Source organism: Trachemys scripta, chromosome 1 (genome assembly GCF_013100865.1).
Source record: "Trachemys scripta elegans isolate TJP31775 chromosome 1, CAS_Tse_1.0, whole genome shotgun sequence".
In the NCBI taxonomy this organism is placed as follows: domain Eukaryota; kingdom Metazoa; phylum Chordata; order Testudines; family Emydidae; genus Trachemys; species Trachemys scripta.
The window spans coordinates 229,688,264-229,708,506 of NC_048298.1; the positions used below are offsets into that span (position 1 = coordinate 229,688,264).

The 20,243-nt window shown below is 42.8% G+C and overlaps 1 protein-coding gene across 12 annotated transcripts in view; it reads right to left on the reverse strand.

The window, feature by feature from the left end:
• Nucleotides 1-20,243, reverse strand: part of INPP4A (inositol polyphosphate-4-phosphatase type I A) — a 141,362-nt gene that overhangs the window by 102,915 nt on the left and 18,204 nt on the right. For all 12 annotated transcript variants that reach the window (XM_034757942.1, XM_034757949.1, XM_034757943.1 and 9 more), the window contains exon 2: nt 17,606-17,675. The gene's annotated coding sequence lies outside the window, so the exon portion shown is untranslated. The remainder of the gene's footprint in view (nt 1-17,605; nt 17,676-20,243) is intronic.

Sequence of the window (20,243 nt, forward strand, 5' to 3'; positions counted from 1 at the left end):
TGCTAGAGGAGCACTCGAAGAGAATAAGGTCATTGCGGAGAAATTAAATGAATTCTTTGCATCGGTCTTCACGGCTAAGAACGTGAGGGAGATTCCCAAACCTGAGTCGTTCATTTTAGGTGACAGATCTGAGAAACTGTCCCAGATTGAGGTATCATTAGAGGAGGTTTTGAAACAAATTGCTAAATTAAACAGCAATAAGTCATCAGGACCAGATGGTATTCAACCAAGAGTTCTGAAGGAACTCAAATGTGAAATTGCAGAACTACTAACTGTAGTCTGTAACCTATCATTTAAATCAGCTTCTGTACTAGATGACTGGAGGATAGCTAATGTGAGGCCAGTTTTTTAAAAGGGCTCCAGAGGTGTTCCCAGCAATTACAGGCCTGTAAACCTGACTTCAGTACTGGGCAAACTGGTTGAAACTATAATCAAGAACAATATTGTCAGACACATAGATGAATGTAATTTGTTGAGGAAGAGTCAACATAGTTTTAGTAAAGGGAAATCATGCCTCACCAACCTACTAGAATTCTTTGAGGGTGTCAACAAGCATGTGGACCAAGGGGATCCAGTGGATACAGTGTACTTAGATTTTCAGAAAGCTTTTGCAAGGTCCCTCACCAAAGGCTCTTACGCAAAGTAAGCTGCCACAGGATAAGAGGGAAGGTGCTCTCATGGATTGGTAATCGGTTAAAAGATAGGAAACAAAGGGTAGGTTGTTCTCAGTTCTCAGAATGGAGAGAGGTAAATAGTGGGTACAGTCCCCCAGGGGTCTGTACTGGAACCAGTACTGTTCAACATATTCATAAATGATCTGGAAAAGGGCGTAAACCATAAGGTGGCAAAATATGCAGAGGATAAAAAACTACTCAAGATAGTTAACTCCAAAGCAGACTTTTAGCTAGCTAACATTGAGCACGATGGTGCTCCTACACCAGCAGAAAAACTCTTTGTATGGGTGTATGCTGTGTCTACTGGAGGGGACTATGCCAATACAGGCTCTGTCCTGTAGATACAGCCTTACTCACACATATATTTCCATTGACTTCAACTGGATTATGTGGAGAAGTAAATGTTCTCAGAATTGGATCCCAAGTATGGCCCCAATGAAGCAAAGATAAGTCATGTCATTCATTTCAATCAGGGACAGATCAGGCCTTTATTGGAATCATCATATGAGGTGAGAACATAAGACACACGACAAAACTGGGAGGTGGTCTGGATACGGTGTAATTGGAATAAACAAAAAAAAATGCTGACAAATACTAAGTTTGGGTTCTATGCATCACTGTACAGGAAACCAAGTACGCAATGAGGCACAGGGAACCTCTGTCCATTCCATGCCCTGGACACAGACCAAGGTCAACCACAGTCCCTGCTGCTACTATTCCCTTCCTCTCTCCCTGAGGCACCTCTCTCCAAAGGGAAGAATGGATGTTCTTGATGAATCCATGCCCTTCCACACGAGTCCACAAAGGCACTATTAAGAGCAAAGTGCATCAGCCTAGGAGGATTATGCAATCTATGTAAACCATCCTGCACGCATGGGAAGGGTTGTGCTTTCCTGAGGCAGAGCATCTCCCCCAGTTCCCCTGAGGAAGGCCGGATCAACACTGCCCCAACACAGGGCTGGGCTTTAAAGGCACAGTGTAACCCTTGTAAAATGCTTTAAGATCCTTGGATGAAAGGAGCTTTAGAAATGTAAGGTATTTTATACTACTACCTTCTGTTGGTAGTCATGTCCAAATTTATTGTCCCAACGTTACAGATGTTTTCTCTGCCTCTGCTGTAGAGTACATCAATATTTACTCATCCAATGTTATTTTGAAAAGTAAAAAAAAAAAAAAAAAAATCTGTGGGTTGGAAGAAAGGGAGAAAAAAAACCCCAAGGACTGTAAAGGAACAGCATCAAATTGACAATCATACTTTGAAAAACAAATCTGTTTCCCTTAGTTATGTTACTAATAACTCTTTGGAAACAATAAGAAATCTGCCTTCAACTCAGATCTGTAATTCTCCAGTTTTCCAACTCATCTGCTCCCTCCAGCACAGATTATGGGGGTTTGTTTACACGTCCCAGTACTGGCTCCTCTCAGGCATCACACACACAGGACATGATGAAGATCACATGCAGCTCTGAATCTCATGTGCTTCCTCCCCCATTCATAAGGCCATTTCTTTTTTTGTTTTTTATTTTTTTTTAATAGATTTTCTGCGGCTGTATCAGTGTTTATTTGAAAATTTAAAAAAACAAGTAAAAATTGGTAAAAAACGAAAATGAAGGGCAGACTCCCCACCAGCAGGAAAATGAGATGTGCAGGGAGCCAGAAAGTGGACGGGGAAGTGCTGAAGGGCCAGGGTCAGGAGGGGGCTCTGTCTGGCATGGGGGACAGTGCTCAGGGTGAAGCCTTCTCCTCCACTCTTGACTCTGGCCCTTCAGTGCAGCCCCATCCACTTCCCCTGTGAAAAATTCCTGAAGCCCCAAAAATCCAAAATTTGGATGAAAATTAGTAAAACCCAAATACGGGCTTTGTCGAAACCCAGGAAATCTGAGAAAATCAGTAAATACTGAAAACAAAGGGCCCTACCCATTCACTCTGCAGGAAGGGTATACGAGAGAGCAACTGCTCCAGGCTGTTAGAAATGTGGCTAAAGGGATGAGGCTGGTTGTCATAAATAGAGAGAGAAGGGTAGCATAAAATCCTTCTTTGGCAGCGACACTGAATCGCCTTATCTGTAATGGGTTAAGTAGTTCAAATAACCTTGTTGGCACCTGACCAGAAGGACCAATGAGGAAAGAAGATACTTTCACATCTGGGCTGGGGGGAGAGGTTTTGTTTGTGCTCTCTCTTTGTTGTTTCCTCTCCGGACAGAGGGAGAAGCCAAGCAGGTACAAGATCTCCTGAAAATATACCTGGAATAATCCATCTAAATTCACAGAAATTGTAAGTAGGGCAAGGAAATGCATTAGGTTATCTTTTGTTTTAGCTTGTGAATTTTCCTATGCTACACAGGTAGTTTTAGTCCTATTTTTGTAACTGTGAAGCTGAGCCCAGTGGGGAATCCTCTGTGTTTTAAATCTTTTTATTACCCGGTAAAGTTACCTTCCATCCTGATTTTGCAGGTGTGATTCTTTAATTTTTTTCTTTCTAAATAAAGTTCTTCTTTTAAGAACCTGATTGATTTCAATGTCCTGAAGACAGGGCCGGCTCCAGGCACCAGCCACATGCTTGGGGCGGCACCTGGTAAGGGGCGGCCAATCTTGGGGTGGCGGGGGGGTGCTCAGGGTTGGTTTTTGGGGGGTTTGGTCGGGCCGTGCTGGGGGTGGGGTGGGTTGTTTTTGTTTCGGCAGCTGGGCGTGCGGGGGACGGGATTCAGCAGCGGCACTCTGTGGGGGGGGCGGTGCGGCAGGGCGCTCCATGGGGGGGAGGTGTTCGGCAGCACGGCACTCGGCAGAAGGTGTGTGTGGTGGCGAGGGGGTTCGGCAGCGCAGCGCTTGGTGGGGGGGGTTCGGCGGTGCTCGGCGGGGGGGGGTTCGGCGGCACGGCGTTCCGGGGGGGCCCGGGGGGGGGGGGGAGGTCGGCGGCGCGCCGCAGGGGGCTGGGGGTGTTCGGCAGCGCGGCACTCTGCGGAGGGCTCGGGGGTTCAGCAGGGGGGTTCAGCGGCGCGCTGCTCCATAGGAGGGCGGGGGGTGTTTGGTGGTGCTCCACAGGCGACTGAGGGGTTTGGCTGCGCTCCGTGGGGGGCTGGGGGTGTTCGGCGGGGGGTTCAGCATCACGGTGCTGCGTGGAGGGGGGTGGGGGCATCGCGGTGCTGAGGGTGTGTGTTATGGTGGCGCTATGGAGGACGGCACTTTTTTTTTTGCTTGGGGCGGCAAAAAAGTTAGAGCCGGCCCTGCCTGAGGACAAAGGGTCTGATCTGTGCTCACATTGCTAAAGCAATTGGTTGGTATATTATTCTCAAGCCTCCCCAGGAAAGGGGATGAAGGGGCTTGGGAGGATATTTTAGGGGGATAGGGATTCCAAATGACCCTTCCCTGAATTTGTGTGTAAATCACTTGGTGGTGGCAGCAATACCGTCCAAGGACAAGGAAAGGAATTTGTACCTTGGGGAAGTTTTAACCTAAGCTGGTAGAATATAAGCTTAGGGGGTCTTTCGTGTGGATCCCCACATCTGTACCCCAGAGTTCAGAGTGGGGGGGGGACCCTGACACTGGTGTTCACCATGCCACTGCTAACTAGTATTTTGAGGGGGTGTCCCACAATAGCTTTGGAGGGAGAGAGAGGCAGGAGGGAAGGTTTGCTGTAGTTTCCTGTTTCTCTCTCCCCACAGTGCGTGTGTGGTGGGAGGGAAGTGTCTCCCAGTCCAACTACAGTACTCTTTCTCCAGACCTCACAGTAGGTGGTTCCTACATTCTCACTCATCTTCCATGGCTTCCCCTGGAGCTACTCCCCTTGTGTTGCAGGAGAAGCTCTGTAGCTGGCAGCAGCCCAAGCTTGCAGGACAGTGATACTGCATGTGCACATTCTCAGGCTGTTGTTTACACAGATTTCAGAAATAACGAACTATGTTTACTGGCCAGAAACAAAGAAGTTGGAGCAAAATAAAAAACAAACAATGCAGACAGAAACTGTTCCTGGAACATGGATTCTAAACATACATGATATACAACCAGTAAGTGTAAGATGACAATATTCCTTTACCAAACAACAAACCTGAAAAATTACACCCACATTTTAGCACACGGCTGCATCATACTCTTTACCATCTCACTCAGCACTGTTGTTCTGACAGAACGTTTGTCTTCGAAGCTACTGACAATTCAGTCCATAAACTGTGTTTCTCCTTTCCTGTGGCAGTGTTCCACAGATGGACTCTGAGATCATCATGTACTTGTTTTCACAACAGAACAATAACCGTCAGTACATTTATGTAATCATTAATTATCAAGAGAAAAAGAAAAGACATGTCACTCTCTCCAGAGCTTCCTTCCAAGGACTTTACAACCTCAAAGACTTCATGGGTTTGGAAAAGTCACAAACCACTCATAGTTTTTCTTTTTTTTTTAAACTATCTTCTGGCTATCTAATTGCTTGTAAAACATATTGGGAGAGGTGGATGGGGAGGGGGAGAGAGAGATTGAGAGGGGAGAGAGAGATTGAGAGGGGAAGGAAAATAAAAAGAAATGAAAGGCAGGAGCATAAGGCAAAATAACCTAGACACTTTGAAAACTCTCAAAAGACCCCTTATGCAGTCACCTGCAATGTGAGATAACTTAAACTAAGGCCCTTCTTTAAGCCTGCCAGTACAAATCTGTGAGACGCACCAAGGATGTAAGCTAAATAATCACCCTCTACGTGACATCCTGTACATTAAACTCTGCCCACACAGTGCACTTTCTAAATAGGATGACATTCATATACTGCTACTTGTATTCATATACACTCTACATAGTAATATCACTCTTTCATTTTCCAAGCAGTTAAACTCTGGTTCAGCCTGAGGTCGAAACAAAGGCTTACCTGTGCCCTACCAACAATAAATAGCTGCCATTTAACGAAATATGAATATATAATATAATATATAATAATATATATAAATATGAGAAATACATCTCAAAAAATGTAATAAAAATATGTCTGACCAACAAGGAATATAGAGCTAATAAATTAATAGGTGCTAGATCTCTTTTTATCTAATCTGATTACAAAAGGGCTATATTAATCCAGTGACTGAAGAGAAGATCTCTTTCCAAGATCCTTGTTCCTACAGTTTAGAGTAATAATGGAATATTTTGCTATTGGCTTAGATGAAACGATCATATTCCTTTCCCATTCATCCTGCCCCATTGGTAAAGTATGCATCTATAGCTCATCTATTCAATCAGGCTTCATTTTTATGGGCAACAAACTACAGATGAATTTGTTTTTCAGCTGATGCAGTTAAAGTACATCCATCTATCTACCTAAGGCATTTTGTAAAGTGCCAGTCACCATGACATGTGCACTTTAATCTGTATCACATACCATACAGTGAGACATGATAAGCATCTCTTCTAACAATCAATATTTCCCATGCTTAAGGAAGCCACAGACAAGCATGCATCAACTCAGATACTAGTTTGCATTTTCTACTATGTAAGAATGTTCTTTGTATGAAGAGACAATTTTTACCCCTTTTAAACTCCACCAATCCACCTCTACAAAGGTCTGCAAAAATACTACTAAATACAAATTAAATCTACCCTGAGCCAGCAGTTTTAATACTTCCAGTATATTTTTAAAGAACTTTAAACAAAATATAAAACAACAAAAAGTCAAAATCTGGGGCCAACCCTGTGATCATATAGAAGTGTTCTACATGGTCATCCAGGAGAGCTGGATTTCATGATCAGTCCCGCTCTGATTCCCTTGGCTGGCAGAGGCAAGGAGTGTAGTAGAGGAAGCATTTCCAGCTCCACAAAGAGGGATAGATACAAAGAAAAGGAGCAAAGAAAACAGTGAGTGTCTCATCTTGTTCAGCAGCAATCACTTCAGCTAATCAAGCAACAGCATTGGGAGGGTCTGAAAGGACTTGTTATGGCAAACAGAATTGTCTTGAACTCAGAAATGGATTAGACTAGAGACAATTTTTTTCCCCTTATCTAGAGCTCTGAGGGGGAAAAACTTATTGGAGAAAATGTTTACAATAAGATTAAGTTTATCTTAAAATCATGTCTCACAATAGGTTTATCCTACTAGAGTATGTTTATATTAGATATAGATTGACCCAACAAAAACAACAGAGATTTCCAGAATTTACACAAAAATCATTGTGCTCAATCATATTTTTCAGAAAGTTTGAAATAAAAGTTTTTGACTCAAGATGGCATTTGTGATCCTCCATCTGACAGCAATCATCCTTCTGAAAAGTGATATTTGGGATAGCAATATATTGAGCTCATTGCCTATTTCAAACAATCAGGACTTGATTTTTAAGACATGACCTCCTTTTTGTGCATGCAACATGGCACATGGAAACACTCAGGATATGTCTACACTTAAAGTGATGAAGCTGAATCGCTGTAGCATTTCGTGAAGATACTACTTATGCCAACAGGAGAGCTTCTCCCGTTGGCATAGGTATTCCACCTCTCCAGGAGGCGGTAGCTATGTCTATGAGAGAAGCTCTTCCATCAACACAGCATTGTCTATACTGGGGATTAGGTAAGTTTAACTACATCGCTCAGGAATTTCCACACCACTGAGCAATGTAGTTATACCAACATAAGTTGGTAGCATATAGACCAAGCCTCAGGCACACATTTTTCGAACACTAACTGTGGGTTAGTGGGTGTTAGAGCTTGAAAAGTGCATGTGCAGGTTGGTGCATGTGCAAAGTTAAGTATCCACAAAAGGAGGGTGGTGTAGGATCCCTGTTATAAAAAAAAAAATCACAGCTAACATTATCAAACTTGGGTGCCTGAAGTTAACCACCTAAATCCATAATTCTATGGAGATACCTCAATAAGCCCCAATTCAGGACAGCGCATAAATATATGCTTAACTTTAAGCACATGCTTAAATCCTACTGAAGTGATTGGGACTTGTTCTTTTCTGATCTGAGATTTTAAAGTGGCCTGAATTTCAGAGACAGTGAACACTGACAACTGCCATTGACATCACTGTGAGCTACAGGTGCTCAGCATCTCACCAAATCAGGTCACTTTCAGTGAGATGCCTAAATATGGATTAGGGACTCATATCTGAAAAATCTAGTTTCGGGTCTTTAATAGTCAACTGCCAATAAAAGCTACTAGAAGGCATATACCCAAACTCAAAATAAGCAGAAATCTCTTTCTTGCAAGAAAAATACAATCCTAGGTGGATTCCATTTACAGAGCTTCCAACAGTCAAAGTATTTTGGTAGACAGTTGACTGTGAAGGTGCTCTTTAGGTAGATTTGGATTAAGTATTGATCATTTCAATATGTTACAATTAAACATTTAGTACTGCAATACTACTAGCAATCCTATTGCAGAATCTATAGATAAAATAGGAGTTTTTAACAGATGGGTTCTGGAAACTTGTAACCCAAATATTGCAGTATTTTTACAATGAAAATGAGTACATGGAAATAAAAACTATGTGATTTTCACTGAAGCAAATTTAAACAAGGACAGAGCGGGAATCCAAACTGTTTTTACTCCTTGATACAAGAGTTGCATTTTATTCCAGGAAATCTCTCATTCACTTTTCTCGCTGAACAGAATGCAAAATGTTGCTGAACACACTGCAAGTTAAACGTTTTGTCAAAAGAGACACAGATCAGTGTTGTAAAAGAATATACAAATGACAGTTTCATCCTGACCACACCCTCATATTCAAGGCATTCAAAACTATGCTTTTGACCTTTCCTTCCCAATCCTCCCTCTTTTCTTTATGCCCTCTTCAGTCATGCCCATAACCTCCTTGTCATTAGACTCTTCTCTGCCTGTGATGGGGCTTTCGCTAGCTTTGCAGGTGATGGGGTTAAGAACCCATTAGTTGTGCTCTGCACCTGATAGGTGACTGATTAACTGCCTCCTGCCCAGAGGAAGCGAAGCTAGGCTGTATAATGAGCTAAGGGAGCTCAGTTCAGGGGGGCTTTGAGGTGTTAAAAGTTTGGACATATGGAAGTCATTTGTAAGGGAACAATGAGGTGCAGTAAATATGGAGGAAATCACTTATATGAGAACTGTGTAGAACAAACAGAACTAGCAAATGTGGGGGGAAAGCACAGTGCAGCATATAAAGGATGTGCAGTAGCAGAATGAGCTAGAGAAATTTTAAAACATAGTTTTGAATAATTTTATCATATGTGGAGGCTACCAAGAGGTAACCATTGCAGAAAATAGAAAAATAAAAACATACAAATAAGAGAAAAGATGTAGAGGGGAAGCAGAACATATCTCTGGTCAGAGAGGAGAATATAAGAGGAATGGGAGATGATGTATTGCTGGCAGGTAAAGAGAAGTTTATAACATTCATTACAGAGGTAATTAACTTTGCCTTGCAGACACAGAAAAAATAAAGGATTAAAATCATAGCAAAAGCAGCAGAAAAATATCTAAAGATAGACAACCTTTCTATTAGATTGTATGTATGCAATTTTAAACTAAGGAAACAATACAGCTTAAATAACCTGGTGTTAAAGATCCTAGGCTGAAATGCACATAGTTTAATAATGCATGGACAGGAATTTAAGAAAGCCTTCTTTGAAATGGAAAAAAAGCCTGATGTAATATGTGTGTGCAAGAAACATCACTCATAAGTAAATTTACGTTCAATCTATCACAGTGGTTCTCAAACTTTTGTACTGGTGACCCCTTTCACATAGCAAGCCTCTCAGTGTGACCCCCCCTTATAAATTAAAGGCACTTTTTTATATATTTAACACCATTATAAATGCTGGAGGCAAAGCAGGGTTTAGGGTGGAGTCTGACAGCTCGCGACCCCCCCATGTAATAACCTCGCGACCCCCTAAGGGGTCCCAACCCTTAGTTTAAGAACCCCTGATCTACCAGGGTATGATATACTCTAGAGGGATTAAGGGGCTACAGGGGGGTAGGTGGGTGTCTGTATATTTATAAAAGAGGGACTTAGCTACATTACAATGTGCAGAAACTAATTTCTGAATATAATGCTATTGAGATTCCCATGCAGAACAAAAAACACATATATACATAGTTATAATACATGTAAAATTAATTATTTTAGAAGTACAAAAATTAGTTGTTAATGTAAAAAACCCATTCATAATTTGTGAAGATTGTAATGGTCATAATGAGCTGGGGGGGAAGTGAGAAAACTGACTAAATGGTAAATGCTTAGAACAATTTATTGATATGCATAACCTGATAATATTGAATATAGTAACACCTAGTAGATTTAATTCAGTGGATGGATCCTTTTCTGTTTTGGATCTAGGAATTGCAACAAATAGATAGTAAATGCACATGGGAATTTCATAAAGATGGACTGGGAAGTAATTACTTCCCTATGCTTCAAGGCCAAGGAAACGTCAAAGATGCAAAAAGAGTTCCTAGCTGGAATTCTTGAAAAGCTGAGTGGGGCCTTTTTGAGATTAAATATGATGAATATTTATATAGTAATTGGCTCTTGTGGGTTTACAGGTTCAACAGTCACGGGCTCGCCTACCTCTGAAGGCCATGGAGAACTCCATTACAGCACCTACCTACACCGCCCTCCCCTTCAACATTTCACTTAGCCTCAGGGGCTTGTTCCCTACCCCTATCACACCACCCCAGGGGACATTAAGGACAACCACAGCTTCATATACACTGACCTGTGAAAGCCATGGTTGCTGTATGTGCAGGTAAAATGGACATGAATGTCCTCTTCACTTGTTAAGTTCTGTTCCATTAATTTATTAAAATGTTAATGTATTTGATTTTAAGTTGCACAGACTTTTTCTTGCACAGGTTTTGTTACTGAATAAAATTCTACTATTTGGAAAATAATTAATCTTTTATTAGTTCACAACATATGCTGCAGAGTGCCTAGCAGTTCGGAAAACACCCACTTACTTGTTATGGTACAGTAAGACACAATTCATAGGATCAGTGACAAAAACAGTATAATAATCAGAAATGTATAGCAAACACTGAAAAATTAATAAGTGCATTGACAGTGTTGTAGTCCTAGACGTGCACCAAGCACCACACCATTCTGAACAGGCCCCAAAACAACAGGGCCAGGTGCATCACAGTACACCATGCATTCCTGTGGCTCACAGTTAAAGTCCTCTTTCAAAGCCTCCTGGAACTGCAGAGCTCCTGTGTCTGGCTGTTCAAACTCAGCAAAGAGCCATTCCACCTCTATCCTCCACCCTAGCAGCAACTTTTCTTTTATCTTTTGCTTCACAGATATTATGCCGGACACAGCAGGCAGCTATAACCGTTGGGATATTTTTTTCACTGAGATCCAATCTTGTGAGTAAACAATGTCCGCGTCCCTTCAATCTACCAAAACTGCATTCAGCTGTCATTCTTCACCGGCTGAGCTGGCAGTAAAAGCTTCCCTTGGTGCTGTCAAGGTGGCTGGTGTATGGTTTCACAAGCCACAGGAGCAAGGGGTAGGCCGGGTCCCCCAGGATCACTACTGGCTTTTCAACATCGCTAGTGGTAGTCAGGAAAAAAAGAGTCCCTTCTTGTAACTTTCCTAAAAGTCCTGAGTTCTTAAAGATGCAAAGGTCATGCACTTTCCCTGACAAGCCAACACTGATACCGATGGATCATCAGGGTTTCTTCACCAACACTTGCATAACTGTAGAAAAATAGCCCTTTTTGCTGATGTACTCTATGGTGCCAAAATAGGGATATATATGCTGTCTATTGCCCCACCGCAGTTTGGAAACCCCACTGCTGCAAATCTATCCACTATGTCCTGCATATTGCCGAGAGTCACAGTCCTGCATAGCGGGAGGCAATTAATACCCTGCACACTGGCATGACAATGGCCCCCACAATGGATTTTTCAACTCCAAAATGGTTTGCCACTGACGGGTAGCAATCCAACATTGCAAGTTTCCACAGTGCAATCGCCACTTGTTTTTCCACTGTCAGTATAGCTGTCATTCTGGTGTCTCTGCGCTGGAGACCTGGGGCAAACTCAGCACACATATCCAGGTATATGGCCTTGCAAAAGTTTTGCAGCCACTGCTCGTCAACCCAAGTCTTCACTACAATGTTATCCCACCAGCTAGTACTCGTTTCTCAGGCCCGGAAGCAGCATTCCCTGCTCCATGAATGCCACCAACAACCTTGAACTGATTCTTGCTATGTCCCACAGCAATCTGTCCTCCAAGAAATCATCATGTTTCCCGCTGCTGTGGTTCTTCTTACAGCTAGCTCTGCAAATACCAGAGAATTGTGCGTCTTGTGCTTACAATGCTTATGACAATAGTGCAGAGCTGTGCAGGCTCCATGCTTCCATCAGAGATGGCGGATAGCAAGGAGGACCACGCAGGTTCATAAGAACTTTTTAAAAGGTGCAAAAATTATGGAATATAGATGACAGTCTGTGATGGAGACAGTTGCATCCTTGGACGTTGACCCCTTGCTCCCAGTCACCCCTGCATGACTCATTTCTGCCCAACCATGCATTGCCAAAACTTCCCAAAATACAGTAGGGCTGGACAGTGGCAGGTTACACACGGAGATACCTACCTATGGTGCACTGCACTATGCACTGACACAAGCTCTCCTGGTGAGCACATGCAGCGCCGATGCAAGGAGCCAAGTATGCATGTGCATAAGCGATCTATTAACTGCGGCAGCTTTATGCCCACATAACTTGCATTGATCAAAGTTTGTAATGTAAACATGGCCTATGTCTACATTTAAAACATTACAGTGGCACAACTGTATCGCTGCAACTACGCCACTGTAGACACTCACTACAGCAAGGGGAGCAGCTCTCCCATTGCTATAGTTAATCCACCTCCCCAAGAGGGAGTAGGTAGGTCGATGGAGGAATTCTTCTGTCGACTTAGCACTGTCTACCGTGGGGGGTAGGTTGACATAGCTATATCTCCCAGGGGTGTGGATTTTTCACACCCCTGGGAGACATAGCTATGGCAATGTAAGTTTTCAGTGTAGACCATTCCTGAATGAAAAGATATAAATAATTTTAAAAACTTGGCTAAAAACAAATGAAGAAAGTGGTGGACATAGACTCATGAACAAGGCTGCTGCACCAAAAAAACAAACAAAGAAAGCGCAGGGCAAGAGACTCAGGAGTGAGGAGGTAGGGAGAGTTTTCTCTCTCTGGGAAGCGGCTGGAGCTCATTAGTTTTGGACTGGCTGTTGCCAGTAAACAGAGTTGCAAGAAGTTTTTCCTAATGTCCAACCTAAACCGTCCTTACTGCAATTTAAGCCCATTGCTTCTTGTCCTATCCTCAGAGGTTAACTAGAACAATTTTTCTCCCTCCTCCTTGTAACAACCTTTTATGTACACCTCTACCCCGATATAATGTGACCTGATATAACACGAATTCAGATTTAATGCGGTAAGGCAGCGCTCCGGGGAGGCGGGTCTGCGCACTCCGGCGGATCAAAGCCAGTTTGATATAACGTGGTTTCACCTATAACGCGGTAAGATTTTTTTGGCTCCCGAGAACAGTGTTATATCGAGGTAGAGGTGTACTCGAAAACTGGCATCATGTCCCCTCTCAGTCTTCTCTTCTCCAGACTAAACAAACCCAATTTTTTTCAACCTTTAATCATTTTTGCTGCTCTTCTCTGGACATTCTCCAGTTTGTCCACATCTTTCCTGAAATTTGGTGCCCAGAACAATACTCCAGTTGAGGCCTAATCAGTGTGGAGTAGAGAAGAAGAATTACTTCTTGTGTCTTGCTTACAACACTCCTACTAATATCTCCCAGAATGATGTTCACTTTTTTGTTGTTGCAAGTGTTACACTGTTGACTCATATTTACCTTGCGATCCACTATGACCCCCAGATCCCTTTCCGCAATACTCCTTCCTAGGCAGCCATTTTGTATATAGGAGTGGGATTAACTTCTGTGGTGGGGCCCTAGAGAGGAGAGGAACCCTGAACTAAGGTCTGCCAGAACCAGGGAATGAAGAAGAAGCCCAGGTGGGGCAATGGACTTTTTTTTTTATCCCGGAAGGGGACTGAACTGTTAATGACTTGGCCAGAGGGCCGAGTCACAGAAGACCCAGTAAGGCAGTCTGCAGAAGGGACTAGCTGAAACTGACCATTGCAGCCGAGGTAGTGACCACCAGAGGGAGTGCAAGAGGCAATGTCCCCTGCAATGCCGTATCCAGGCAAGCGGGGGTGCCCATGTCCACGTAAGGAAATGCTTTTACACTGCCATTCTCCCTCTGCATTCAGGCTCTCGCTCAAGTCTGATTATTTCGTCCTCTAAGGTATTAACATTCATCCTTTCAGATCTGTTGCTGCTGCTAAAATACTGGTTATCTCAGCTTGACTAGCATTGTAAGAGTCAGATGGAAATGACCTGTTGGGTTGTACTATTAAAAAGTCAAGTACCTCAGGTCAGGTACCAGCCACACGTGCAGTTACTGCACTTATGTATACAAATCAGGTGTTGTGCATACAAAGTCTTAGAGATAACAAGGGGATGGCCAACATTTTCATATTTGGATGCCTAAAGCTAGTCATCTAAATCCACATTTAGGCATGTAGATAAAAGTGATCTGTTGTTCAGAAGTGCTGAGCATCTCCAGATTTCACTAAAGTTAATGGGAACTGCAGGTTCTCAGCACCACTGTACATCAGCCCATTTTACCTAAATTTAGATGCTTAGGTGTAGACAAGTTATGGGCAATGAAGTTACATAACATCTCTTTAATAAGGTCTGACACATTTCATGAAATCCTTCCCATCTTATTTCTAATGCTCTTGCTTTTGGGGGAATATTACTATCTCAATCATTCCATCTTACTAAGTGGCTTCAGGGCAACTAAGCAATTTTGCTTCCTCTCTTTAATTAATGCAACAACTACTTTTTTAGACACTAACATTTTCTAATTTCTGTTGCCTGCTGCACTTTGGATAGCAAACTCCATCACCCATCTGAGACTGAACAATATGTGTATTAGCTAGAGAGCACTGAATATTTTCTTTTTTGTCTTTGATCAGCTGCAACCGACACTTTTTGTCCAGATCTTTTGGTCCAGTTTGTGTTTTGCCAGACTGTTTTTCATCTATATTCCTTTTCCTTTAAATATTAGTTCGAACTCCTCATATCCTGTTGTGTGTCCTCTTAAGCATGATTACTTCATTCTATAGTAGAGTACTAATGCACCTATGACATTGTCCAACTTCTTTGATTCAGTTGACTTGTTGGCATCAAAAGGTCTCTTTCTCCTTCAAAATCCCATCAGAGATGGGGTTATTAAGCTACAATGCATTTTCCATGTGGTACATATTGTATGCTTCAGAAACAAAGCTGAAAGGTACTAGAACGTTAGGTGCTTGGACCAGACAAGAGTTATACAAAAAAGGGATCACAATACATTCACTATACATTTAACCCTGCAGTAGGCATGTTTATGCTCTCTTCTGTGTTTCAATGTATGTTGCCCTTTGTACTGGCAGAAAAAAAGAGATCGGAGAAACAAGGGAACAGGAGCAAGCTACTAAATATGGTTTGTCAAAAATGTGTAACTTGCAATAACATTCAGCATTATAGGTGCATTATATTTAGAAATCGTCAAGATGTATTGAAATAGTTGACAAAAAATGTTTTAAAGATACCTGCTGTTCTACTTAAGAAATTTAGGGCAAAATCCTCCCCCACTGGCTTCAAGAGGACCAAGATTTCACCATTATTGAATTACTTACTCCCCAACCCTTTCCTTCTATCAGATTGTCCTGGACTCCACTTACTTCAGGATGTGCTTTATGAGGGCAGGTGCTCTTCTGAGACATCTCCCAGGTAACTGATTTAGCAACAGGCAGGAACTGCTCCTTAATGAGGACAGTATTGGCATAAATTCTACTTAGCTGGCATGTGTCATGGAGACATTACTGAAAGTGTTAAATGTGTGTAATATTATATCTAATATTAAATCTGAGCTCAGATTTTTTTAATGCAGAAAGCTGCTAAATAAAGATTAAAAGAAAAAGCAAAAACCAAAGTGTCATTGGAGCTCATGCTCCAATATGTTTGTTAGTCTATAAGGTGCCATAGGACTCTTTGCTGCAAAAACCAAAAAGTGTCATTCTAGTATTGCATTTCAAAACCTTTTCAAACTTATTTTTAAAAGGCGTCTTCTCTTTGGCTCCTGTAATGAACTTCAAATGGGTGTATGGACCTGCCTGTGTGGACCTCATTGCAGGATCAGGGCCTTAGCTGAGAGAGACACTTCATTAGGACAACATGCTCTCCCCACAGAGCTGTCCCAAATGCTATTGACTTTGCTGTTCTACCCCATTTCTTATAGATGTCTGTGATTGGATGTATAGGGGTCCCAAGAGGGCTGTGATGCTCTGTTCTAATTTCATCAGTAAGAAACACTGCTGAACTGGATGGCAGTGCAGGATGGCTCCAGGCAATGCTTTTAATGCAGAGGGTATCATTCAATGATTAAAAGGCAAAGTAAAGATGAAATGAGTCACTTGTTTTATTGCAATTCATTTTAATCCACATACAGCTGTAGTACTAAGCTAAGGGATCTGGCAATGCTTTCTGCTACTGGCAAATACACCATAAAGGCCCCCTTTTAGGACCCGGAAAGACCTTCATATCCATGCACAATTCCCAGATTACTTTTTGCTGTTCTGGATATACTATAGGGGGGGAAATTACATATAAGCCAATGAAGCATCCAATTGTGCATTGTATTTGCATTTGTTAAGTTCCCTGGCTCAAAATATTCCCTAGCAATTTGAATTCCAGATTTACGTATACCAGTAATAGGTCGCCTATCCAGGCTTTCAGATCACTGCCCCAGCAGTCTGCATCAGGACATCTTTCTAATAATGGCAGACCAGTTATAGCATGAGGGAATGGATTCACTGACTGCTGAAAAGGCAGATGGTGCAGTTTGATCTTCTAAATAAGCTTGCTTCCCCACTTACAGAAGAGCCAACACCATCACACAGCAGAAGTTGGAGAGGGAAACCACAGGGAAGCCATTACTGATCACAGCACACTGTAGCACAGCAGTTCTCCAACCTATTCATTCTGTGCAGAACTCCGTAACAGGGTGTTCTGCTGTCCTCTAGTGGATAAAGCACTAGATCAGGAGTCAGGAGACCTGTGTTCTGTTCCCATCTCTACCACTGGCCTGCTGTTTGATTTACACTGTAAGCTCTGTGGGGCAAGGACTGTCTCATATGATGTGTTTGTACTGTGCTTAGCACAGTGAAGCCCCTATCTTGGGAAAGGTGGGGGTCTCTAGGTGCTACTCTAATAATAATAATGAATCTGCCTTCCCCCTCTCTCTCTCTCTCATAACTTGCTTGTGAGAATGTTTCATCTTGTAGACAACCTCAAAGAGCTCTGCAAACACACTGGTGGTCCAAGGAACGTACTATGAGCACCCGTGCACTAAAGCTATTCCTGTGCTTACCAGGGTGATCGGGTTGTGGCAGCTTGGGAAGTAGGCAAAGACATAACAAGCACTGAAGCAGAATGTGTCTTACAGGGTGGATGATGGAGCAAAGAGCAATGAAGGGAAGGAAAGGAGAGAACTTAGCAGACTGGAGGCCCTTTCGAGAGAACTAGATTGCAAAGCTTGGTCTTCCAAAGATGACTTTTTTTTTTTTTTTTTTTTTTAATTTTAACCCTGCAGATTTTCAAACATAACAAAACCTCTGGTAAAGATAAAGAATTATCCACAGCATTAAAACAGCATAGATGCTCACAGTATGAGAATGCCATTGAAACTGAAATCCAGAATTTGTGGGATGTTGTTAAAAACTCATTGCTTGAGATGTTGAAGTTCCCATATACAATATGTGTAGCTGTTTCCCTTCAATTTACCTTTAAAACTTGCTATTATTCAGCACTCCTAAAGCATCATTTACTATAGTAGTAACCAACCACTAAAATGATGTTATGTTACCTTACTCCATCTTCAGCTGCTAACATCCAGCACAGGCATCCAGACTCAATGTGTCTTTTTTAAATAAAACCTGAAAGACAAGAAGAAAAAGAATCTCTGTGTGGAACCATAATAATAGAATAAGAATACGGAAAATAACCTTGGTATGAAATGAACATATGGTCAAGTCTACAAAAATATCATTCCATTAAAAAAACACTGAACCAAAGATGACTTTTTTTCCCTTTTGTAACCTAACGTCTCAATAGATGGAGAAGGAATCTAGACTGGGGACCACTTTTGAGAAAAGAAAGCATGTTAAAGGTGCAAGAGAAATTTCAGAAGCCATGTATTATTATTGTAAAGTCTTATGCTTAGAGACTGTGATTAATGTCTTCCTGATACTATAAAAATATTAGTGAAAACAGAATACACATCTGTACAACTATATTCCAGGAATGTCACTTGGTGTGTCACCCTGGAGCCTATTAGATCTGTAGAGTATGTATGAAGTGATGAAAACAGCCACAAGCATGTCTGAGGGCTCTTTTTCATCAGAATATCACCAGGCTGAATCATCACCGGGTTTCACAGTATGTCACCATCCAGTTAAGTTCTCAGCCATTTTGGCTTTACTAATTACACTCATTGTTGTACAGCTACAATAAGGCATGTATCTATGCCATGCCAAGAGTCCTAAACCATTGTGATATCAGAGGTAACTTAACCAATCACCACTGTACTCTACAGTTAATTTGTATGTAACAATTTCACTGGTTGCATAAAGGAGACTGCACAGATGGTGGATTATTTGGCCCAACCACCACGTCTGTGTGCCCTACTTCCGCCCGTACAAAAACATCAATATCCCAGCACAATCCCAACTAGTCACATATCAGCACAACCACCCACACAACACAACCAGTAACCCCAAACATCACAGATAGTCTGTTGCATCAGTGTGAAGCAATGGAAACAACTGCAAGCATGGTTGAGAGCTCCTTTTGAAGAATATCACCAGGTCCAATCATCACTGGGTTTTGCAATCTGTTACCAACCAATATTTAAGTTCTCAGCCATTTTCAGCTTTTACACACAACTTTATGAATTACACCTGTGCGACAGCCCAGGCTTTCAGTTACTAATATATACTAAAAATGCTCTTTAATCACTATTAAATTCTGCAGGCATACTGAGAGTTCATCCACCCCACAAAACCAAACAAATAAAAAGAAACCAAAGCAGCAAGTCTCAGAGACTGGGTCAACTGACTGGGGCTTATGCTACAGGGTTAAAAATAGCTGTTTAGACAATCCCACTCAGGCTGGAGCCTGGGCTCTGAGACCTTCCACCCACACTGGGATTCAGAACCTGGGCTCCCGCCTGAGCTGGAACATCTACACAGCTATTTTTAGCCTCATAGTGTGAGCCCCGTGAGCCTGAGTCAGGTGACCCACAGTTGCCGCCACAGGATTCCTTGCAGCGTAGACGGACCCTAAATCTCAGATAAGACGACGCTCTTGCATGGATGCACCCACATCATTCCACTGAGGCTAGGTCTGCACATAAGACCACAGGTGCTTGGTGTAAGGTGGCCAACTTCCTCATTTGTGAAACCCAGACACTGAGCGCTGGAACCTCCCCCGCTCCACCTCTTTCCCTTGATGCCTGCCCACTCCTCTTTTCTCCCCCCAGCATCACTGTCTGCTCCACCACCCTCCCCTGCCAGCTGAGCAGGGCTCTAGGAGTGGAGGGGTGACTGGGGCAGGATGTTGGAGAGAGAGGTGGGCTCTGGGGGTAAGTCACTGGGGCAAGACGAGGGAGGGAGAGCTGGGCTCCGGGGGTGGGGGAGTGGAGCAGGGTGGGGGACGGCGAGCCTCGCTCAGGGCAGAACGGGGAACGGCGGGTACCTCTCCCCACTGGAGCTGATCCTGAGTGCTCCACTGTTCCTCCAAGCTGCTGCTCCACACACACACCGGCGGCAGAGGCCAGTTACTGCAGGTGACCGGACACTGCCAGGTTCCCTTTTCAACCGGACTTTGTGGTTGAAAAGTTGAAAAGGACAGCTGGCAACCCTAGCTTAGCGTCTGCAACAGGCTAGGGCCATCCAGACAATGAGCCAGCCCAGCATCTCTGCTGCAGGTTCCTATCCCCAGATGCCCTGCCTGTTCTCTGTCAGCACAACTTCCGCAGCTCCAGTGACTTAGCAGGGTCCAAGGTCCCTCCCCAGAAGGGCGCTCCCCACACTGAAAGGGGCTCCATAGTAGATAACTAGCAACTGAACTGGGCCCATTCACTCATTTTGCACAGACCACCAAACTGTCTGGGGGGAACCACTTTCACTTATTACAGACTCAGGCTGGATTCAAGCCTGGAGGTAAAAAAAGTTCAGTTTCTCACTGCCCATCCCTGGGCCTATTCAGACTCCAAAAGAAGAGCACTTTTAAAAAATATGTCCTGCGTCTGCTCATACTGAAACTAACTACCACTGGATCACCTAGACTGCAGGAATTTTAAAGCCTAGTCTTTATAAATCAATATTCAAGAAGCATAATCAAGAAATTCTGACAAATCCTTAATGAAATCCCATAATTCATCTCTCCAGGAAACCCATTTAACTTTAATGCCACACTTCCGTATAGACCTGCAAATCACATAT